This window comes from Grammomys surdaster, unplaced genomic scaffold, assembly GCF_004785775.1.
Source record: "Grammomys surdaster isolate TR1022 unplaced genomic scaffold, NIH_TR_1.0 198, whole genome shotgun sequence".
Classification (NCBI taxonomy): domain Eukaryota; kingdom Metazoa; phylum Chordata; class Mammalia; order Rodentia; family Muridae; genus Grammomys; species Grammomys surdaster.
Genome location: NW_021604643.1, coordinates 2,027,766 through 2,035,243, shown reverse-complemented (window position 1 = coordinate 2,035,243; position 7,478 = coordinate 2,027,766).

Here is a 7,478-nt window from a genome sequence, read left to right as displayed (position 1 = left end):
CCCCAGCACTAGGAGGCAGAGGCAGGTGAATCTCTAAGTTCAAGACTAGCCTGGTCTACAGAGCAATTTCTAGGACAGCCAAGGCTACACAGAGAAATCTTGTCTCAAACAAACAACAAAAAACGTCTGACAAAAAAAAAAAATCTGACTACAATCCTAGGCTCATCCCAACAGTTACCTAACAGTAGCCAGGTACCAGCCTGGCTCACATATAAAAGGACTCTACATATCCTCTGTTTCTCTCTCTCTCTCTCTCTCTCTCTCTCTCTCTCTCTCTCTCTCTCTCTCTCTCTCCATTTTCTTCTTCTCTCCATGTGTTCCCAGCCAGTCTCTTCCCTTCTTTCTCTCTCCTGTTTCTTTCTGTCCTTCTCTGCACCCTTTCTTTCTCTGCCTCTACTCCCTTCCCTCAGACCCCCTTTCCGTGTACCAAATAAACTGTTATTATACTAGACCTATCGTATGGCTGATACAAGGGGGGAAGGGGGATGCTTCAGCATGGGCCCACCAAGGCACCCACTCCTGCCACATCACGCTGTCACTTGATTAAAACATATTACATCAACCCTGTGCTCAAAAAATTTGAGTGATGCTAAATTCCAAACCGATGGGTAATTTATTTGGTAGACAAAATTTCAAGACAGCTTAGCTTAGTTGTGGCACGGCTGCTGCTCATTCTGCTTACCCAGATTTACAGTCAATAAGAACAGATGACAGAACAGAAGGTAGTTCTGGCTAGATTTATGGCAAGTTGACACAAGCCAAGCCATGGTCATCTGAGAAGACACTTTGAAAAAATGTCTCGATTAGATCTGGCTGTCGGCAAACCTGTGGGGAACTTTATTAATTAGTGATGTGAGACAACCCAGCCTACTGTGGGTGGTGCCATCCCTGGGCTGATGGTCCTGGGTTCTATAAGAAAGAAGGATGAGCAAGCCATCTTGCAAACCAGTAAGCAGCATCCATTCATGCCCTCTGCATCAGCTCCTGCTTCCAGGTTCCTGTCCTGACTTCCTTTGATGAACAGTAATGTGGAAGTGTAAGCTAAATAAACCCTTTCCCCTCCAAGTTGCTTCACTCATGGTGTTTCTTCACAGCATTAGAAACCCTAACTAAGGACAGATGTTAAAACACTCAGTTTGGTGGGGAAAGGAATGTAGGCCCTTATGAAGTTGAGGACATGACAGGTATGGACTGCACAGCTGTAAATGTTAAAGCGATTAGTGTTATTAAGAAGAAAGAGTTTGTACTGGGCCAGCAGGGATCTGTATGTATTCATTTTGCAGGTTTGATGAATACAAGAGTTATGGAGTCACTGAAGTTTGTATAAAGGTCCCACAAAGAAGCTGATGAGACCAGGAAACATGTCAGGGAATGTGTGTGTTGTCAAACAGCCTTATAAACATTTATGTTTATACCCATAAGTGTGTGTTGCTCTCCTCTTCGAGCAGAGAAGCTTCTTTTTGCTGCAGGCAATGTTTTTTTTTTCTTTTTTTTTTTATTGGATGATTTATTTACATTTCCTATGTTGTCCCCTTACCCCATCCCCCACCACCCCCTCGGAACCCCCAATCCCCTCGCCCCTCCTCCTTCTTCTCTGTGGATGTAACCTCTATCTACACCCCCCCACTCCCACCTCCCCACCCTCAAAATTCCCACCCCCTGGGGCATCCAGCCTTCATGAGGTCAAGGTTCTCTTCTTCCACCTATGCCCAGCAGGGCCCTCCACTTTTACATATTCAGCTGAAGCCCTGGATCCCCCCCTAAATGCTCCCAGGCTGGTGGTTTAGACCCTGGGAGCTGTGGTTGGTTGGTATTGTTGCTCTCCTCATGATGCCACAAACCCTTTCAGCTCTTTCAGTCTTCACTCTAACTCCTCTATTGAGAACCCCATGATCAGTTCAATGGCTAGTTGTGAGCATCTGCCTCTGAATATGTCTGACTCTTGAAGGCCTCTGAGGAGATATCCATATCAGGCTCTTATCAGCATGCACTTCCTGTCTTCCACATCAGCATCTACCTTTGGTGATTGCACATGGGATAGATACTCAGGTGGGGTGGTCTTGAGACGGCCCCTCCTTCAGTTTCTGTCCCTCATTTTGTCTCCATATTTGCTCCCTTGAGTATTTTGTTGCTCCTTCTAAGAAGGACCGAATCACCCTCACTTGGTCTTCCTTCTTTATGGGCTTCATGTGGCCTGTGAGTTGCATCTTGGGCATTTCAAGGTTCTAGGCTAATATCCAATAATCAGTGAGTGAATACCATGTGTCTTCTTTTGTGATTGGCTTACCTCACTCAGGATGATAATTTCTAGTTCCATCCATTTACCTAGGAACCTCTCGAATTCATTGTTTTTAATAGCTGAGTAATACTCCATTGTGTAAATATACCACATTTTTTGAATCCATTCCTCAGTTGAAGGACATCTGGGTTCTTTCCAGCTCCTGGCTATTATAAATAAGGCTGCTATGAACATAGTTGAGCATATGTCCTTGTTATATGTCCGAGCATCTTCTGGGTATATGCCTAGGAGTGGTATAGCTGGATCCTCGGGTAATGCTATGTCCAATTTTCTGAGGAACCGCCAGACTGACTTCCAAAGTGGTTGCACCATCTTGCAGTCCCACCAACAATGGAGGAGTGTTCCTCTTTCTCCACACCCTCGCCAGCATCTACTATCACCTGAGTTTTTAATCTTAGCCATTCTGACTGGTGTGAGATGGAATCTCAGGGTTGTTTTGATTTGCATTTCCCTGACGACTAAGGATGCTGAACATTTCTTTAGATGCTTCTCGGCCATTCGAGTTTCTTCCGTTGAAAATTCTTTGTTAAGCTCTATACCCCATTTTTTAATAGGGTAATTTGGTTGTCTGGAGTCTAATTTCTTGAGTTCTTTGTATATATTGGATATTAGCCCTCTATCAGATGAAGGATTGGTAAAGATCTTTTCCCAATTTGTTGGTTGTCGTTTTGTCCTATTGACAGTGTCCTTTGCCTTACAGAAACTTTGCAATTTTATGAAGTCCCATTTGTCAATTCTCGATCTTAGAGCATATGCCATTGGAGTTCTGTTCAGGAACTTTTCCCCTGTGCCCAAGTATTCGAGGCTTTTCCCCACCTTCTCTTCTATTAGTTTCAGTGTATCTGGTTTTATGTGGAGGTCCTTTATCCACATAGACTTGAGCTTTGTACAAGGGGATAAGAATGGATCAATTTTCATTCTTCTACATGTTGTCTTCCAGTTGAACCAGCACCATTTGTTGAAAATGCTGTCCTTTTTCCACTGGACAGTTTTAGCTCCTTTGTCAAAGATCAAGTGACCATAGGAGTGTGGGTTCATTTCTGGGTCTTCAATTCTATTCCATTGATCTTCCTGCCTGTCTCTGTACCAATACCAGGTAGTTTTTATCACTATTGCTCTGTAGTATAGCTTGAGGTCAGGGATGGTAATTCCTCCAGAAGTTCTTTTATTGTTGAGAATAGTTTTCGCTATCCTGGGTTTTTTGTTATTCCATATGAATTTGAGAATTTCCTTTTCTAACTCTGTGAAGAATTGAGTTGGGATTTTAATGGGGATTGCATTGAATCTGTAGATTGCTTTTGGCAAGATGGCCATTTTTATTATATTAATCCTGCCAATCCATGAGCATGGGAGATCTTTCCATCTTCTGAGATCTTCTTCAATTTCTTTCTTCAGAGACTTGAAGTTCTTGTCATAGAGGTCTTTCACTTGCTTGGTTAGATTCACACCAAGGTATTTTATATTATTTGCAACTATTGTGAAGGGTGTCATTTCCCTAATTTCTTTTTCAGTCTGTTTATCTTTCATGTAGAGGAAGGCTACTGATTTGTTTGAGTTGATTTTATAACCAGCCACTTTGCTGAAGTTGTTTATCAGGTTTAGGAGTTCTCTGGTGGAAGTTTGGGGGTCACTTAAGTATACTATCATATCATCTGCAAATAGCGATATTTTGACTTCTTCCTTTCCTATTTGTATCCCTTTGACTTCTTTTTGCTGTCTAATTGCTCTGGCTAAGACTTCCAGTACTATATTGAATAGGTAGGGGGAGAGTGGGCAACCTTGTCTAGTCCCTGATCTTAGTGGGATTGCTTCAAGTTTCTCTCCATTTAGCTTGATGTTGGCTACTGGTTTGCTGTAAATTGCTTTTACTATGTTTAGGTAGGGGCCTTGAATTCCTGATCTTTCCAAGACTTTTATCATGAAGGGATGTTGAATTTTGTCAAATGCTTTCTCAGCATCTAGTGAGATGATCATGTGGTTTTTTTCTTTAAGTTTGTTTATATAGTGGATTACATTGATGGATTTCCGAATATTGAACCATCCCTGCATTCCTGGGATAAAACCTACTTGATCATGATGGATGATTGTTTTGATGTGGTCTTGGATTCGGTTTGCTAGAATTTTATTGAGTATTTTTGCATCGATGTTCATAAGGGAGATTGGTCTAAAGTTCTCTTTCTTTGTCGGGTTTGGGTATGAGTGTAATTGTAGCTTCATAAGACGAATTGGGTAGTGTTCCTTCTGTCTCTATTTTGTGGAATAGTTTGAAGAGAATTGGTATTAGGTCTTCCTTGAAGGTCTGATAGAATTCAGCACTAAAACCATCTGGTCCTGGGCTTTTTTTAGTGGGGAGGCTTTTGATGACTGCTGCTATTTCCTGAGGGGTTATGGGACTATTTAGATGGTTTATCTGCTCCTGGTTTAACTTCGGTACCTGGTATCTGTCTAGGAAATTGTCCATTTCATCCAGGTTTTCCAGTTTTGTTGAGTATAGGCCTTTGTAGTAGGATCTGATGATTTTTTGAATTTCTTCAGTTTCTGTTGTTATGTCTCCCTTTTCAGTTCTGATTTTATTAATTTGGATACTGTCTCTGTGCCCTCTGGTTAATCTGGCTAAGGGTTTATCTATCTTGTTGATTTTCTCAAAGAACCAACTCCTGGTTTTATTGATATTTTGTATTGTTCTTTCTGTTTCTATTTGGTTGATTTCAGCCCTGAGTTTGATTATTTCCTGCCTTCTACTCCTCCTGGGTGTATTTGCTTCTTTTTGTTCTAGAGCTTTTAGTTGTGCAGTCAACTTGTTAGTGTGTGCTCTTTCCAGTTTCTTTTTGTAGGCACTTAGAGCTATGAGCTTTCCTCTTAGCACTGCCTTCATGGAGTCCCACAAGTTTTGGTATGATGTGTCCTCATTTTCATTGAATTCTAAAAAGTCTTTTATTTCTTTCTTTATTTCTTCCTTGACCAAGTCATCATTGAGTAGAGAGTTGTTCAGTTTCCATGTGTACGTGGGTTTTCCATTGTTTTTGTCATTATTAAAGACCAGTCTTAGTCCGTGGTGATCTGATAAGATGCAAGGGATTATTTCAATCTTTTTGTATCTGTAGAGGCTTGTTTTGTGACCAATTATATGGTCTATTTTGGAGAAGGTACCATGAGGTGCTGAGAAAAAGGTATATTCTTTTGTTTTAGGATGAAATGTTCTATAGATGTCTGTTAAGTCCATTTGGTTCATAACTTCTGTTAATTTCAAAGTGTCTCTGTTTAGTTTCTGTTTCCATGATCTGTCCATTGCTGACAGTGGGGTGTTGAAATCCCCCACTATTATTGTGTGAGGTGTAATGTGTGTTTTGAGCTTTAGTAAAGTTTCTTTTATGTATGTAGGTGCCCTTGCATTTGGAGCATAGATGTTCAGAATTGAGAGTTCACCTTGGTAGATTTTTCCTTTGATGAGTATGAAGTGTCCTTCCTTATCTTTTTTGATTAATTTTGGATGAAAGTCGATTTTATTTGATATTAGAATGGCTACTCCAGCTTGTTTCTTGGGACCATTGGCTTGAAAAATTGTTTTCCACCCTTTTATTCTGAGGTAGTGTCTGTCTTTGTCACTGAGGTGCGTTTCTTGTATGCAGCAAAATTCTGGGTCTTGTTTGTGTATCCAGTCTGATAGTCTGCGTCTTTTTATTGGGAATTGAGACCATTGATGTTAAGAGATATTAAGGAAAAATGATTGTTGCTTCCTGTTATTTTTTTTATTAGAGGTAAAGTTATGTTTGTATCTTTTTTGGGGGTTGTTGGAAGATTACTTACTTGCTTTTCCTAGGTTGTAGTTTCCCTCCTTGTGTTGGCATTTTCCATCAATTATCCTTTGAAGTGCTGGGTTTGTGGGAAGATATTGTGCAAATTTGGTTTTGTCATGGAATATCTTGGTTTCACCATCTATAGTGATTGAGAGTTTTGCTGGGTATAGTAATCTGGGCTGGCAATTGTGTTCTCTTAGTGTCTGTATGATGTCAGTCCAGGCTCTTCTGGCTTTTATAGTCTCTGGTGAGAAGTCTGGTGTAATTCTTATAGGTCTGCCTTTATATGTTACTTGACCTTTTTCCCTTACTGCTTTTAGTATTTTTTCTTTGTTTTGTGCATCTGATGTTTTGATTATTATGTGACGGGAGGTATTTCTTTTCTGGTCTAGTCTATTTGGTGTTCTGTAGGCTTCTTGTATGTTTATGGGCATCTTGTTCTTTAGGTTAGGGAAGTTTTCCTCAATAATTTTGTTGAAGATATTTACTGGCCCTCTAAGTTGGGAATCTTCATTCTCATCTATACCTATTATCCTTAGGTTTGGTCTTCTCATTGTGTCCTGGATTTCCTGGATGTTTTGAGTTAGGAGTTTTTTGCATTTTGCATTTTCTTTGACAACTGTGTCAATATTTTCCACCGTATCTTCTGCATTTGAGATTCTCTCTTCTATCTCTTGTATTTGGTTGGTGATGCTTGCGTCTGTGACTCCTGATCTCTTTCTTAGGTTTTCTATCTCCATGGTTGTCTCCCTTTGAACTTTCTTTATTGTTTCTATTTCTAGTTTCAGATCCTGAATGTTTTTGTTTAATTCCTTCTTTGTGTTTTCTTCCATTTCTTTAAGGGATTTCTGTGATTCCTCTTTAAGGGCTTCTATCTGTTTACTTGTACTCTCCTGTATTTCTTTAAGGGAGTTACTTAATTCCTTCTTATAATCCTCTATCATCATCATGAGAAGTGATTTTAATTCTGAATCCTGCTTTTCAGGTGTGATGGGGTGTTCAGGGCTTGCTATATTGGGAGAACTGGGCACTGATGATGCCAAGAAACTTTGGTTTCCGTTGCTTATGTTCTTGCGCTTGCCTTTCGCCATCTGGTTAACTCTAGTGGTACCTGCCCTCACTGTGTAAAACTGGAGTCTGTATTTCCAGTTATCTTGCTTATTGCAGAGCTCCTCAGAGTCCAGAGGTCTCTGTGGTCTTATGCTCCTAATCTCCTGGGTGGAATAACTCCTGGGACTCAGGCCACCTCTTGGATCTGGAAATCCTTCTGCTCTGAGTGCAGTGGGTCCTCGATGACTCAGGATTCAGTTTCAGCTGCTCTGAGTGCAGTGGCTCCAGCTGCTCTGAGTGCAGTGGCTCCTGGATGACTCAGGATTCAGTTT